Source organism: Ammospiza caudacuta, chromosome 6, assembly GCF_027887145.1.
Source record: "Ammospiza caudacuta isolate bAmmCau1 chromosome 6, bAmmCau1.pri, whole genome shotgun sequence".
NCBI lineage: Eukaryota > Metazoa > Chordata > Aves > Passeriformes > Passerellidae > Ammospiza > Ammospiza caudacuta.
The window spans coordinates 64,841,411-64,858,057 of record NC_080598.1 but is presented as its reverse complement, the minus strand read 5'-3'; positions in this window follow the sequence as shown (position 1 = coordinate 64,858,057).

Genomic DNA, 16,647 nt, shown 5'->3' with positions numbered 1-16,647 from the left:
ATTTTAATTAACAAAGAATCATCACTCAGATCACCCCCTTCTACACAAGAATTCTCCAATTTTTTTTTAAAGGAATTCTATCCCTCTGATTTAAAGCTGCCATTTCCTAATGCAAGATTCTCAAATATTCAAAATATTCATTCCTTAATCGCAGATTCAGCTCTCTTCAAACCCAATATCATCTTCCCTTTCTTTTTTCTTTTTGCAGGCATCGTGGAAAAGAATTCCACTGCTCCATGATAAAAACTTCAGAAGGTTTGAAATATGAGCAGATGATAATTGCAGCTTAATATGCTAATGGGGACTGGGAAGAATAGGAGTAAATTGCCCAAATATTCCTAAATTCTCCATGGCAGGGTAATATGGGAGTATGGACATCACTTATTAATTGGAAACATTTCCCAGAATTTATTTGACATAGCCATTAAATGGAAACATTGCTGGGGGATGAGCACAATGGGCTTTATTTGCTCAAATCCTTCCTTCAAAATGATTTCAAGCACTCAAAAATGCACCTGAAAATGGTGTCAGTTAAAAGTGCATAATTTATTGGGTGTCTTGAATCTTCCAAGGTGGGAGAGATGGAAATTAACCTCAAAATATCCCTACAAAACCGCTGACGTTCCCTGAATGTCCTCAGAGAGGAGGGAGACGTCTTTCCCAAGGATTTCACCTCTCACTAAAATATTCTGTTCATCCATCACCCAGTGCCTGATCCCTCCCCATCCCACCATCCCGAGCTCCTCAATTTATGAAGTGCTGCTGCTTTAATTTAAGGGGTAATTTTTAAACCAGTTTCCCTAAGCCGGTGTGAGACTCGCCAGGGATAATCCCCCATTAGCTCATCCCAAATGTTTTATTTAGCTCCTGCTGGTTGGGAAGAGCTTTAAGTCCAATGAAAGTGGCCACTTTAACCTGGGATAAATCTTCCCACTGAAAGGCAAGGAGGGGGTTTGGCCAAACTGATGGGATTTTTCATGGGAATGAGCAAATCTCAGCTTGGGAGCTGCCGCTGCTGGCTCAGCGTGTCCTCAAAATTCATCCACTCATTAATTTGGCATCAGGAGCCTGGAGCAGGATGCTTTCCCTGGAATGTGGTCCAGGACCTTGGACAATGCCCTGCTTGGAAAGTCCATGGGGGGATGAGAGGGGCATCACGAGCTGGGTTTGGTGTGGAATTAGGGTAAAACCAGTCTGGCTCAGCAAGCCCAAAGTTAAAACCTTGATTAGTGCAGGTTGTCCTGTCATATTCCTTCTTGGAATGTGGGGGGATTCCTCCTTTGGGAAGGGGACACTCTCCAAGGGTTCTCCTCAAGGTTAAGAGGAAGAGCCCTGCCCAGGAGTGTTGGTGTTGGGTGAGTTTTATCAATTTCAACTTAATAATTGTTTCTTTTTGCTGCCTTCAATAAAATTGCTTGAATAGAATTGTGTTATTTTATTGCAGTGCATTAGACTGCGCACTCAATAATTCTAATTAAGATCTTTTGTCTAATCATTTGTAGTGATAAATAATTCATGTTTTTATAAACGGATCTGATTTCCCATCATTAAAACCTGTGGGATGAACTGGCAAAACTTAAACCTTTGCCTGGGATTGGATCCAGCCAACTACAGGTGACCCCAAGGAGTTTAGGGAGAAAAAGGATCTTCTCTGCACCTCCTGACTCGATGAGAGCTTCCCTAAAAACCTTTGGAGCTCCCACTCCATCCCTGACAGGACCACAGGGAGTTTTCCCCAGGCAACCCCTCCAGTCTTGCCCAGCTCTAAATCCCTTATTCCCAATGGAGCATTGTTCCCAAACCCACAGAATCACAAAATCCCACTACAGAATTATTAAGGTTGGAAAAGCCCTCTGACATCGAATCCAACCATTCCCAGCACTGCCAAGGCCACCAGTGATCCCTGTCCCCAAGTGCCACCTCCCCATGGCCTTGAAATCCCTCCAGGGATGGGGACACTTCCAGGGATGAGGATATTCCCCAGGTTTACACTCGTGCTCTGGGATGGCCCTGCTGGAGCAGGGAATGGGACCAGGTGCCCCCTGAGGTCCTTTCCAGCCTGACCCATTCAATTTTGGGTAATAATCCCAGGAATCCACGGGAAGGCAGAAAATCCCATTCTTCCCTCTGCTCCCGTACTTTGAGATTCCCTCTTAAACAAATCCTCCTCAGCCCTGGATCAGGAGCTGGAAAAACTTCACACCCTTCACATCCTTTATACTGCACCAGCAGAACCCTGAATAAATCCCCAATATTGTGAAAGAACTGAAAGAATGGGATTGAAACAAAGGGATGTGGAACAGCCAATTCCACCAGCAAATCGATACTTGCTGGAATTTTATGAAAGCAAATCCTTGGGATTTTTCCTTTGAGCAACATCCAATAGAAGCTGGGTTTGAAAAGTCTTCCTTTAGTGGCTTTTTCCAAGCTATCATTCCCCTTCAGCACAAGAATTGCAGGGAATCATTGGCTGGATGTGGGATCGATCAACTCAGCTCTGATCCAGCACAAAAATCTGGGAAAGAAGCTCAAAATGGGAATTTGGGAATGCAGCCTGCAGGGAAAGGTCCTTCCTGGGCAGAGGGAAGGAAGGAGCTGGAGGAACAGAGGAATTGAGGCTCTTCTCCCTCTTTCCCAGCTTTATATTCCCTAAATTTCCTAAACTCTGCTCCTTCCAAGTGCATCATCCTCGAGGCACTTCCTACAGTTCTGTTCCTCATGGAATGGGGGGACAATTGAATCTCCAACATGACAAGTTGATCATCCCCAATATTTTTTTCCACCCAGAAAAAAAAAAAGACAGAAAAATCCAATAATCCAAAGCTGTTTCTGACATCCTCCTGCCAGGACAATATTGGGATTCATGCATTGAATATTCCCTTGTGTGATAATTTAATTTAAAATATTATGAGTGTCTTTGGGGTTCTCCTGCTCCCCCAAAACCAAAGGAATTTGAGTCAAAGGTGCATTTCTTGATCTTTATTCCATTTTGCGCCTCATTGATAAGTAAATTTAGGATTTTAATTCCTATTCCAGGGATTATTTCGGAGTATTTTAGGGAATCTCCAGGAATTAATAACACATCTCTGAGAGCCCAGATTTCCAGGATGAACCGTGGATGTCCCATCCCTGGATAATTCAATTCCACGTTGGACAGAGCTCAGAGCACCCTGGAAGGTGAAATTGTCTCTGCCCTTCTCCAGTAAAGAATTCTGTAGGAAACAACCCATGTTTGAAATTCCAGCGTTTCTCAGTGATTCCCAAAGTATGGAACAAAATTAATCCCAATGAGATCAATTTCTCCCCTCCTCCTTCCCCAAAGGGACCAGGAGGAGAAGATGGAGGAATCCTGTGAACTGTGAGCGGTTAAGGAGAGAAAAAACAAGATATAAAGGAAAAAATTCCTTCTGTAGAAACTGAAAGGTTTGGATTTGGGATTTTTTTTTTTATCCTGTTTTTAAATTAAAGCTGCATTTTCTTCCCTCTGCAAGTGAGAATTATTTCCAGGTAATCACACTCAGGTTTGTTCTGATGCAGAGGAACCACAACAAACACAATCTGCATTCCTCCCACTGCCCAAGGATGCTGGATAATTCCCTAAATTATGGCTCTGGAAATTTATATGGTTTTCCTGTTCCTTTCAGGGAGCTTTTCTTTACAATCCATGCACAAAAACGAGAATGGCATTCCCAAAATTACAGCCACTCAGCAGAGAGGAATAGAAGCTGTGAGAAAGGATGAAATCCAGGACTGGCTCAGGAAAAAAATGGAATTTGATGCCAGGCTGGGAGAGCTGGGAATATTCCCCGGGAGAAGGGAAAGCTCCAGGGAGAGCCGAGGGGACCTAAAGGAGCCCCAGGAGAGCTGCAGAGGGACTGGGGACAAGGGATGGAGGGACAGGAGCCAGGGAATGGCTCCCAGTGCCAGAGGGCAGGGATGGGTGGGACATTGGGAATTGGGAATTCCTGGCTGGGCTGGGATTGCCAGAGCAGCTGTGGCTGCCCCTGGATCCCTGGCAGTGCCCAAGGCCAGGCTGGGCACTGGGGCACCCTGGGACAGGGGGAGGTGTCCCTGCCATGGCAGGGGTGGCACTGGGTGGGATTTAAGGTCCCTTCCAATCCAAATTATCCTGGAATTCTTTAATGGGAACAGGACCCTCAGAAGGGTCATTATCTTAACTCAAGTCCATATTTTACTCATATTTTAACCCAACCCCACATTTTCCAGCACCTTTTCACCCTCAGCCAAGACGATCCTCCCTGAGGCCACTCCCTTTGTGAAAACGATGAGCTTTGTGTCTCCAAAACAATTCCTCTTTCATCATCCAAGGAAAGCCAGAACCAGCTGATCAAGCCACTACTTTTCAAAGGAATTTTTTTCCCCTCTCTTTTTGTGGTGGTGCTACCCTGAAAATCTCTGAGTTCTGCTCAACAAGAGGCAAGAAAAGCAAAAGCAGCTGAATTTGCTTACTGACGCACTCAGAGCTGTGGAGTCAGCAAGTTCTTGGCAGCAAAGATCACTTGACCTCCGTGCATTTGAAGACAGGTGCAAAGAAAGAAAAAAAAATTGAATATTTTTTAGCTGTTCTAAATGCATGTAGAAAATAAAAAAAGCTCTTCATGTTAAATCTTCTCACAGGAGAAAAGGATTAAAAGGGGGAAAGGAACAAAAAGCGGGGAATGTTTTATGTTACAAGCTGTGAATTGCCCTGGGACAATGATGGAACTACGGAAAACAAGAGGGGAGCAGGAAATGAGAAGGAGTTTAATCCATGGGCAGTGTTTGTAGGAAGGTGGGAGCCAGGATTTGCTCCCAGGGAACACGGACAGGAGGAGAGGGAACAGCCTCAGGCTGGGCCAGGGGAGCTCAGGGTGGATATTGGGAACATTTCTTCATGGAAAAGGGTGCCCAGATGTAGGGGGATAGAATATAAGAGAATAAAGATAGTGTAGAAAGTAATCGTACCTCTAAGGAGCTGCAGCTGGGCCAATTATCAAAGATTAGGAGCAGGCCTGGCTTTACCAGGCCACAGCTGTAACCAATGAGAAGAAGATGCTATAAAAGAGTGGGGTGGCCCCTTGAGAAGGGAACTGGGGTCAGTTGGTTGCTTTATGAGGAAGAAAGAGTTACCGCTCTGAGGAGGTGACCACGAGAAAACACCAAGAAGGTATGAAGCTTTTTTGATAAGGAGACAACAATTTTCCTGCGATAAGATGCCAACACCCGGAAAGTCCACAAGTTTCAAATCCTGGGGTTTTAAAAATTAAAATTAAAAAATTTAAAAATTGTATGGATGTGGCACTTGGGCTCATGGGTCAGAGGAGGCCTTGGTAGTGCTGGGGATTGTTGGACTCAAAGATCTTCAAAGTCTTTTCCTACTTTACCCCATCTCTGGCAAATAAAGACAAAACACTTCTTTTAGACAAAATGCCCTGACCAGGAAGATTTGGATGCTTCCGGGGATCCAGGGGCAGCCACAGCTTCTCTGGGAATTCCATCCCAGCCCTTCCCCACCCTCCCAGCCAGGAGTTCCTTCCCAATATCCAATTTAAACGTCTCCTCTTCCAATTTCTGATCGTTCCTCTCCTAGCACTTTCTTTCCATGTAAAAAATTGTTCTCCCTCCTTTTACAAGCTCATTTTATGGAGCAGAAAGCTGCAAATGAGTGTTTGGATTTGCTGTGGGAACTTCCTGGGAATATTGGCAGGGCAGGGATGAGACTGCAGCTGATCTCAGACACGTAGAGTCATCCCACCAGGAATGTTTGTACACCAGGTCTCCAGACCTGGGCTCGGAATTAGCCAGATTTTGGGGAATTTCCACCACTCTGAGGTGGCCTGGCTGGGAACAGGGAATATTATTTTTGGGAGGAATGCCATGGAAACCAGGCAGTGTTGCTGGAAAAATCCCTCCCAGCTCTACCTGGTGTCTCACAGATTTGTATTTTGGGGCTTATGCAGAGGCTGAAGCTCCAAACAAATCATTTCCCCCACCCCTCCTTTCCACATTTTCTGCCTACAATTTCTCTTTAACTTCTTGTTCTCATGGGACTGTATTTGCAAAAAAGCTGGAATTTGTTCCAGGCTCTGCAGCAGCTTTTTGATATTCCCTGTTTTTTCCTTTGTTTCATCTTCAGGCAGAGGCTGGGTGGGCTTTAGGGCTCTGTAATTCTGGGAGCTTCCTGCACTTTCCAGACTCCTCTTTCATTTTCCAGACTCCTCTGCATTTCATTTTCCAGAATCCTTCATGGCATGGCTGTGACATGAAAAAACGTGGATCAGGCATTATATTCTTGTTTAAATATCTGCTGTTCTCCTAGGAAAACCCATATTGTTTTCCAATCCACCCATTCCTATGGATTTCCTATCTATTGGAAAACTGGCAGCATCCAGGGACCCTTTATGGATTCCTACTGTCACCTGTGATTCCTTAATGTTAATTGGGACTCCTCATGTTTGCTTAGTGAAGGATTTTCTTCCAGTGGGGTGTGGAAAAGATGGAAAAATGGGAATATTTCAGTTGGAAAGGACTTACAATGATCATTTAGTCCAACTCCTTGGGCACATTAGGGCTGACAAAGGGTTAAAATACATTTTTAAGGCCATTTAAGGCACCAACCTCTCTGGGGAGCCCATTCCAGGGTTTTTTCACCCTGTCCTTAAAGGAATATTTCCCCATTCCAGGTGTTAAAGAGGAAGACACCTTCTCCTCCAGCAGATATTTATTTTGAAGGTGATTATCTGAGATTCTGACCAAAATAATTCCATTGTATCTCAACAAAAGGAGTGGTTGCTTATCCAGCATAGACCAGGCTGTATCCCAGATCCTGCCAGCCCACAGCAAGGAGGAAAAAGGAGGATTTGGGAAGTTCCAGAGCCATAAACGCACCTTCAGCCTGTGCTGTGGTGGCACTGAGCGACAGATCATTGCTGTGTTGCTGATCCAGTAAATCAGGGCAGTTCATCCATAGCCTTTGGAATTCAGGAGCTGGAGGTGACACTCAGAGGTTTCCTTGCTGGCTGTGGTGGGCACTCAGCATTTCCTCCGTGTCCTTCCAAGCCCAGGACATTCCCTCTCTCCAGCCCTGTTCCAGACTCTCCTGCTGGCTCATTCCTGGGGATTGATGCATTTTCCAACAGCCCGTGACAGCTGAACCCTCTGGAGCCTGATTGGTTGGGAAAGGTGAGGAGTTCCAGGGAAATGCACTTGGAAAGTCAGACCTGTGGCCTGGGGTTTAACCTTTGGAGTACTGTGGTGCCTCAGGTTCAGCTTTTCTATGTTTCACATGCTGTGCTCCTTCAGTGTGTGAGTCTGAGCTTCACATTAAAGGATGGGGAGCTCTGTGCACAGAGCAGGGAGACAAAACAATTCCTGCTCCAGCTGGGCACCAAGGACAAATGACCCAAATCTCAGCCCCAGAGCACAAACCCCGTGGGCTGGAGAGAGAAAAACAAGCAGGGTGGGACTGCAGGGGCTAAAGCTGGAATGGGACAATGAACTGCAAGGTGCAAATGGAGCAGAACTGATCCCAGGGACAGAGCCCGTGCCCGGCCGTGCATTTTGGGGCCATTTTGGTTGATCTTGGGTGCAGCCCTGGCTGGGCTCTGGTGCTGCCCAAGGTGGATCCATGGAGGAGATGCTTTGAATGAATCCCTGCTTTATTCTGGAGCTCCATCCAGCCTCTGCTCTGGGGCAGCCTGCACAAGGCATCAATGGGAGGAGGAAAATGGGATTTTAGACACTGAGCACCCCCAAAAAGCTCTCAAGGAGAGGGATCTGTGTATGCGAGGGTTGGAGCTGGAGGCAGAGGGCAGAATCCAAGTGGTTCCAAGGTCTTTGTAATTCCAGGCATGCTGGGAATGCTGAGATTTTCCCAGGGTATTTCACACCTTGGATTTGCAGGTGGAAATGTTCAGACTCGGTTTTCAACCTCTTTTGAAGGATTTCCTCCCTCAGCAGCTGTTGTGTCATGGCTTTGAGGAGATTAAATTTTGCTTTTCCATATTATCTCCCCCCATCCAGTTTTGGCCATTCCCAATTTGAAAGATGCCCAGTAGGAACAGAACAAGGAAATGGTAACAGGGGAATTTCCGGGCAGGAAAAGTCAGGGGGTTTGGAACAAATCCTTCGCTGAACTGAAACAGTGAGCAGAAAACACACCAAGTGTTTTTCCATGAGGTTTCCATGGGGGAACTGCTGAAGGAGGCAGAAATTCCCCTGGTTTTCTACATCAGCAGCTTCACTGTGTGATTGGAAAATCCCTCCAGGATCACTGAGGCCCACCTTGTCCCGAGCCCAGAGCTCTCAGTGCCACCTGCAGGGATGGGCACCGCAACCCTTCCTGGGCAGTGCCAAGGCCTGAGCCCCCTTTCCGTGGGGAAATTCCTGCTGTGCCCACCCTGAGCTGCCCCGGCCCAGCCTGAGGCCGTTCCCTCTGCTCCTGTCCCTGTTCCCTGGAGCAGAGCCCGACCCCCCGGCTGTGCCCTCCTGGCAGGAGCTGTGCAGAGCCACAGGGGCCCCTGAGCCTCCTTTGCTCCAGGTGAGCCCTGCCCAGCTCCTCAGGGATTCTGCAGCCCCTGCCCAGCTCCTCAGGGATTCTGCAGCCCCTGCCCAGCTCCTCAGGGATTCTGCAGCCCCTGCCCAGCTCCTCAGGGATTCTCCAGACCCTTCCCAGCTCCCTCAGGGATTCTCCAGACCCTTCCCAGCTCTGTTCCTTGCCCTGAACATGCTCCAGCCCCTCATTCCTGCTGCTTTTGAAAGATCTGAACAGAAACGATGAAGTTGAACCACAAAAACAGCAACATGTGGAAAACCCAGAGTCAGCACAGGCAGAGCTGAGGCTGTCATTAAAACAAGATTCCCACTTCCGAATCCATGGGAAACCCAAGATTTAGGAGGAGAGAAATACAGAGAGCAAAGGGAAGAACTTCAGGGAAGCACCTGAGGGCTCAGCCGTGGGACAGAGCAAACCTGGGAATGGATGAGCTGGGACCACCTGGACCAAACCAGGATGGACCTGGGACCACCAAACGAGGGCCAGGGGCAAAGCCCAGCCATAAAATGCCGTGGTTTATCCTGCCTGCCCCAGGCCAGGGCCCAGCAGACGCCCGCAGAATTCCAGGAGCAGCCAAGGTTCCCTGTGCCAGAACCAACACCAACATCTTCCAGCGTCTCCTCATCTTCTTTGGTGAGGTTTTGGGGCCATCAGAATGCACAATGTCAGGGTGAAGGAGATTTGGGGGAATTTGGGAATGTTTTGGGAGGGCATTTGGGGGTCGTAAAAATTCATATCAGGATGAGGGAGGTTTGGGGAGGTATGAGGGGGTTTAGGGGTGGTCAGGGGGGATTTGGGGGTGTTTGGGGAAGGTTTGGGGGGATTTTGGGGCCATCAGAATGCAGAATGTCAGGGTGAGGGAGATGTGGGGGAATTTGGGAATGTTTTGAGGGTATTTTGTGATCATCAGAATTCACAATATCAGGATGAGGGAGATTTGGGGGAATATGAGGAGGTTTGGGGCAGTCAGGGGGGATTTGGGGGTGTTTGGGGAGAGTTTTGGGGGATTTGGGGTTTTTTCCTGGATCTTCCTGGGAAGATGTGCAGGGATGGCATCAGGTGCCAACAATTTGGTGCCAGCACAGCGTGAAGATGTCAGGAGTTGGACTCCACCATCCTTGGGAGTCCCTTCCTGCTCAGGATATTCCAGGAAACATCCGTTTCCCAACAGGTTGGATCTCAGCAACATCTGCCCCACACAGATGGGCATTAATCACATTGTTGGCACTTCCAGAACGATTCCAACCTCCTGCTCCAGGCTGGAAGACAAGAATTAATTTTATTATTAATTAATTAAGTGTCCCAGCCATGATCCATCAGCTCCCTACAGGAGCTGTCCAGGTGCATCAGCTCAGCCCAGAACTGTGCAGACTAAAGGTATTTAATCCATGTTTTCCTATTGTGGAGTAGGGAAAGATGAATTCCCAATGTTTTCCACAGCTTGGGGCACAATTGGGAGCTGGAAGTGTCAGATTTTGTTAAATCGCTGAAATTTCATCCTGCTTCTTCTCCTAACAGGTAATGGAAAAGGTTTCAGGTAAATAAAAGTGATCTCTGCTGAAAATAAACAGCTTGGATGATTCCCAAAGGACCCAAATTCTGCAGAAAAAAAGAGAAATCTTTCTTCCAGGACCCAAAAATAATCAAGCATTCCTTGAAAAAAAATGAGGGCCTGGCAGAATGGGAATGATCAGGAATGCCCAGGCTCAGGGAGTCAAAGAGCACCATAAAAACAGAATTAGTCTGCTTAATTCTGAGCATCACTCATGCTGTGTGGAGGTGAAATGTGTTTGACATAAATATCTGCAAAATCCCGGCTCCAGGTGCTGGGGTTATTGTATTCCTGCAGAATTTGGGGGAGATAAGCTCGAGTTCCCTCCCCGTGTTCTGCAAGTGCTTGCCTGGTCCCTGGGGTGTGAGAGCTGAGTCAGGAGTTTTCCTCCCGAGCTCAGGATTAAAAGCTTTAACTTCAGGAGTCAACAAAAAGGCCAAGGAAGAAGCTGTGAGCCAATTTCAATCCCAGCAGGAGGAAAAACCAGGAATGCACGAGTCCTTCCTTGTGCCAGGTCCTGAGTCAGGTTAGGGATGCAATAATCGCATATTTGTTCTCCTGCCGGTCCCAAATGGAATTCTCCCAATAAATTACAGGATCCAGAGCTATTGTTTGTGTCCCATGGCCTTTCCAAAGGGTGCCCATGGATACCAGCACAGGAAAATCTTCAGGAGTCGTCCCAATCCCATCATTCTGTCCACGAATTTAAAAATATCAAGGAATTCACAGGCTGGGTATTCAAATGTCTTTTCACACAACAACCTCAGCAGTTCCAAAGTGACTTCAGCATCTCCCTGACAAGATCCCATGCTGAGTTTTTATCCTGAGGAATTCAGCTGCCAAGTTCATTCTGGTTGTGACACGGAGACAAAACAAGGGAGCACAAAAGCCAGGCCTGGATGTGTGGCTGCCCCTGGTTTGCAGATCAAAAAGAACAACTCAGCCTTTGAACAGCGAGCACGGATTTGGCCTTTTCAAATCGATCACCTTGGCAACACAAGGCACAGGGAACTGGGAATTATAATGGACAAAACTCAGGATCAGAACAGGCTGGAGTTTGTGGGACCACACAGCATCAAAGGCAAGGGATGTGGTCATTCCTTGTGCAGGCTGCCCTAGAGCAGAGGCTGGATGGGGTTCCAGAATAAAGCAGGGATTCATTCAAAGCATCTCCTCCATGGATCCACCTTGGGCAGCACCAGAGCCCAGCCAGGGCTGCACCCAAGATCAACCAAAATGGCCCCAAAATGCACGGCCGGGCACGGGCTCTGTCCCTGGGATCAGTTCTGCTCCATTTGCACCTTGCAGTTCATTGTCCCATTCCAGCTTTAGCCCCTGCAGTCCCACCCTGCTTGTTTTTCTCTCTCCAGCCCATGGGGTTTGTGCTCCGGGGCTGAGATTTGGGTCATTTGTCCTTGGTGCCCAGCTGGAGCAGGAATTGTTTTGTCTCCCTGCTCTGTGCACAGAGCTCAGAACTGCACCTCATCAGAACCATCCCCTGATATGGAGCCCAGACCCACACACTGAAGCAGCACAGAATGTGAAAATACAAAAGCTGAACCTGAGGCATCAATTCCCTGCCCTCAGGACACACTGAGCTGCACAGAGACACCCTCAGGTTCAGGCTCCTCCATCCCAGGAGCCAAATTCTGGGAATGGGATTCCCAATCCTTTCTGCTAAGGGAGATGTTTCCACACAAATCCCCAGGACTGTGCTTGTGTTCTACAGATTCTCAGAGCACAGAATCCCAGGGTGGTTTGGGCTGGAGCACCCTGGGATAGTGGGAGGTGTCCTTGCCCATGGCAGGGAAGGTACATGATGGGATTTAAGATCCCAAATATTCTGGGATTCCATAACACAAAGGGAATTGGAATGTGTCAGGGCAGCAAAAAACAACTTTACCTCAGGAATGAGATTTTTGGATTTATTGGAACAACTTAGTAAGTTTCCTGGTGTTTATTAAATTGGATTTTTCCATGGTAGAGGGGTGAACTCCAGTCTTATCCCTGCTTTTTATCCCTGGAGTGCCGATGATAATTTAGAAATTAAATCAATCATTCTTTCTGTCATTAATTTGTATTGGGCTCCAAACCCATTCCTGGTATTTTAATCCAGGAACAGCCATCCCATCTCTTCTAACAAAGCCACCCTCAAAAGCAGAAATATCCTGGATTTTCCCCTACTTTTTTCTTTCCTCCATTCAAAAGCTGAAGCTTTCCAGAGAATATTTCACTTCCCTTTTAAGGGAATATTTATTAAACCTTGTGTCAGCCTACTCCAAAAATCACAGGCTGAGATAAGAGGAAATAACAGCATCCCTTTCCCAGCCTTGTGCTCCATCCATCCTGCAAAGGGATGAGGAAAATAAACAGATGGATCCGCTCCCTGCGAGCCGAGAATCGACCCCACGGATGAAAAATGAAACTTTCTCCCAAGATTTATTTGGGATGAACTCACAGCTCTCAGGGAAAGGAGTGCATAAAAGGTGCTGCTCATCCCTGGAGGTTCCCCGTGATTATGTGAAGGATCCGGAGCTTCACATGGCTGTGAATTTATTAAATCTGATTTTCCGTGAAGGATTAGGTGTCAGCCACTCCAGGAGGCAACAGCAGCATCCTGTACCCTGGCTCGTGGAAAAAGAGAGGCTGAGGGAGTTCAAGGTTGGAGTTTCAGGCATCAGGATGATGATGAAGGGGATCTCTGCTGACTCATCTGCATTCCCAGCACGATTCCCTCTTGGAAAGGGGAGCCCATGTAATCCGTCCTGCCTGAGGCACCGTGTCAGAGCCATGGAAGAGCCAGTGAAGCATCACCAAGAATTCTTATTAAAAAAGAATAGAGCCCATCAGGGCTCTTGGAGCTGGAGTCAAACTCCCAGTATTCCAAGGGTGACTTTCCCCAGGACCACAGTGTAAGCAGGGCCCTCGTGGCAAGGACAGACCTCAGCTGCCAGAGCTCCCAGTCCATGCAGGAATTCCTGCTGGGGTTTGGTGGGAATTGCTCCTTGTCACAATCCATCCTTACGAACGGGTTTTGTGATGGTTTGTGGGTTGATGTCAGAGTGCAAAAAACCGACACGGCACAGGACTATTTGCAGTGATAATCAAAACAAATGCACCTTTATTGAGTGACCACAGCAAAATGTACTGGGGAGGAATTGGGGGGGAAAGGGGAAAAATAAGGAAAAGAGGGAGGAAGAGAAAGGAGGGTATAGAGCTACCAAATGTAGAAAGGAGAAGTCCTTCAATGTCCAGCCAATGGAGTTCACCAGGTCACGTCCGGGGAGATCTCAGAGGCTGCAGTTCATCTGAACTCCTATTATACTTTTCATTAATGGGGGAAGGGGTAAAACTTGAAACTGAATCAAAAGTAGCCTATTGTATTTTCTGGGGAAAAATGGTATTTGGAGAAGGGTACACACAGTCCATGTTCTCAGCAGTGGGTGAGAGCCATTGCCTTCTTGGTCCACTGCTCACACCTGCAACATCCATCTTGCTTTGGTCAGCTTGCCTCCCCCACACACCTCTCCCATGTTGGGGGTTTCAGTCCCAGTCCTTGGAAAGAGTGTGGGGGGCCTTTTCATGAAGGTTTCATGTCTCGGTCTTTGATGGAGAGGCTTCTTACATCTCAATCCGTCTGTCTGGCGGTTGTAAAACAGGTGAGGGGTCTTCTGTGGGGACCACCCAAAACTCAGGAGAAGTCCAGACAGGTCGAGAGGTTGGACAGCTTCCAAGGCTATTGTTGCAAAAAGGCAAAGTGTCCCCTTCTTTCATCAAGTTCAGTGTAGCATACAGCTAACGCACCTGTGAACAATAGCTTAGCAATGTGCTCAGCACTCGGGGCTTTGGCAAGCGACTTTCTCCAGTGGGGCCAGAAACTTCAGACTTTTCTTCAGTGTCCCCAGTGACGATCATGAGGCAGATGAGAGAAACTTTGGACAGAGTCTCACACTCCTCCATCCTCCTTGATCCTTCATGGCTAAAGGGGCAGGCAAGGAGAAGGAGTTGGATCAGCTGGGCTGACCTGGATGAGCTTGATTCTGCCCCTCTCCTCTGCTGCCATGAGATGCCACCTGGAATACCATGGACAGGTGTGGAGTCCCCAACAAAAGAAGGACATGGAATTGTTGGAGCAAATCCAGAGGAGTCCACAAGGCTGCTGGTAGCACCTTCCCTATGGGGAAAGGCTGGGAGAGCTGGGAACGCTCAGCCTAGAGAGGAGAAGGTTGTGTGGAGATCCCACAGCACCATCCAGGACCTGAAGTGGCTACAGGGAACCAGAAAGGGACAAGTCCTCAGGAACTGGAGTGACAGGGCATGGTGGAAATTTAGGTGGGATATTGTGTGGTATTTTCTGAGGTCCCCAGATGGAGGAGGAATTGAGACTCTGACTCCATGTTCTTAGAAGGCTATTATATTATATTATATTATATTATATTATATTATATTATATTATATTATATTATATTATATTATGCTATACTAAAGGATACAGACAGAAGGCTAAAAAGATAATGAAAAGCTCATTACTCTTTCCAGAGTCTGACACAGCTGACTGTGATTGGTCATTAAGTAAAACCAATTCACATGAAACCAAGCAAGCAATGACCAGTTAGTAAACAATGTCCAGACCACATTCCAAAGCAGCAAAACACAGGAGAAGCAATGGGATAATTGTTGTTTTCATTTTTCTCTGAGGCTTCTCAGCTTCCCAGGAGAGAAATCCCGGGCAAAGGGATTTTTCCAGAAAATATGATGGTGACAGTATTGGGAAAGAATTTCTGGCTGAGAGTGGAAAAGTCCTGGAATAGAATTCCCAGAGCAGCTGTGGCTGCCCCTGCATCCCTGGCAGTGCCCAAGGCCAGGTTGGACACTGGGGCTTAGAGCATCCTGGGACAGTGGGAGGTGTCCCTGCCATGGCAGGGGGTGACACTGGTTTCTCCTGTAAATTTGGATTAATCCCTTCTTTTGTGCCAATACCAATTCCAATGACAAATTCCTCACCTTTTTTCCTGTGCCTCCATCATCCCCACCTCACTCTGCAGACACCCAGCAGAGGCTTTTTTCTCCTGGCCAAGAATTTCAGAGCTGGAAAAACACAGAAAAATTGTAATAGGGAGCAACATTCCTTCTCCTTATGGAAGAGCATCCAAGCAGGAAGACAGGAGAACTCTGCAGCTCTCCCAGGCAGGTGAGAGACTGATTTTCCAAAATGCAGCTCCATTTTAATCAGAATTTATTGAGCTCCATGTAGGCAGAGTTGCTAAGAGTTGGTGTAAATACAAAATGTCAGGTTAGATATCCACATGAAATATTATCCTGCTTCTCATTCCAGTCTGGGAATATTTGTGTTGTTTAAGATGCTGACTTCATCAAAATTCTCTATTTTTGCCCTATTATGACCCAGATCATGGCATTTTAAGAGATAAATACTCCAGTCCTGGGAGTGGGTTTGGTTTCAATAAAAGCACAGCTCATCATCCTGGAAATTTTTCTTCCAGAGGAAACTTTAAGCAGTTTAGGCAGGGGATTGGAACTGCAACATCTTTAAGGTCTCACCCTACCCAAACCATTCCATGATTCTGGAATGACTTGATTATGTCCAAAAACTATCTTCCCATTGCCTCCTCTGCCTGTGGAGCTCCCTCTACCTCTGGAATCTCCGTTACTTCCCATCCTACACACTCACCACTTAAGCTCTTTATATCCCAATTTTATTGCACACTTTGATTTCCAACCAGAGTTTAGGCAGAGCTCTGAGCCCAAGGTGGGGCTGGGGCTGCGTTCCCAAACATCCCTTTTCCAGGACCCCATTCACTGTATTTAGGAGGGTTCTGGTGGTTAAAACCTTCCCCCTGAGCTGCAGTAGCTGGAGCTGCTCCAGATTTGAAACTTCCAGAGGAATAAGAATCATTTCCCCTCAGAAAAGCCGGCAAGAGCTGTGGGCAGACATCGATCAGAGCAGAAAAGGGAATTTATTGTTGATTAAAACACCTGAAATAAAGGCTTATTGCTAAATCTCCCCAGGTGAGCAGCTCTTACCTGCACAGGTTCCTGAGCACCTCAAATTCACCCAGCAGTGTCCTGACATGAATTATTCAAAAAACATTGGGGAAAAGGAAGTTTGGCAGAGTGCAAAGGGCAATTATGTTTGATAAACATGATTAATTAGTACAGGAAACTCATTAAGTGCTGCCAGCGAGGCCGTGCCCTGGCCCAGCCACACTGCAGTGATTGATGTTGGGTGGTCCAGCTTGGTGGGAGCACAATTGATCCAAATTCTCCTGTCAGGACATGACCAAAACAACTGCCCTCGTTCAGGATGAGAGGATATTTCCCATGGAATGCCCTGTGCTCTTTCCAAAATTCCCTCATCCATCTTTCTGCTGCTCCCAGCCTGCCCCAGTGCCACCAGTACAACAACTCTGCATCCTCAGTGGCTGCTGGGTGTGCTCAGGGCCGGCTCCATTCAGCTCATTCCTGGTTTTCCCTGCCCTTTGTTTTGGTTTGAAAAACCAGGTGTGTGCTAAAGAGGGCAGGA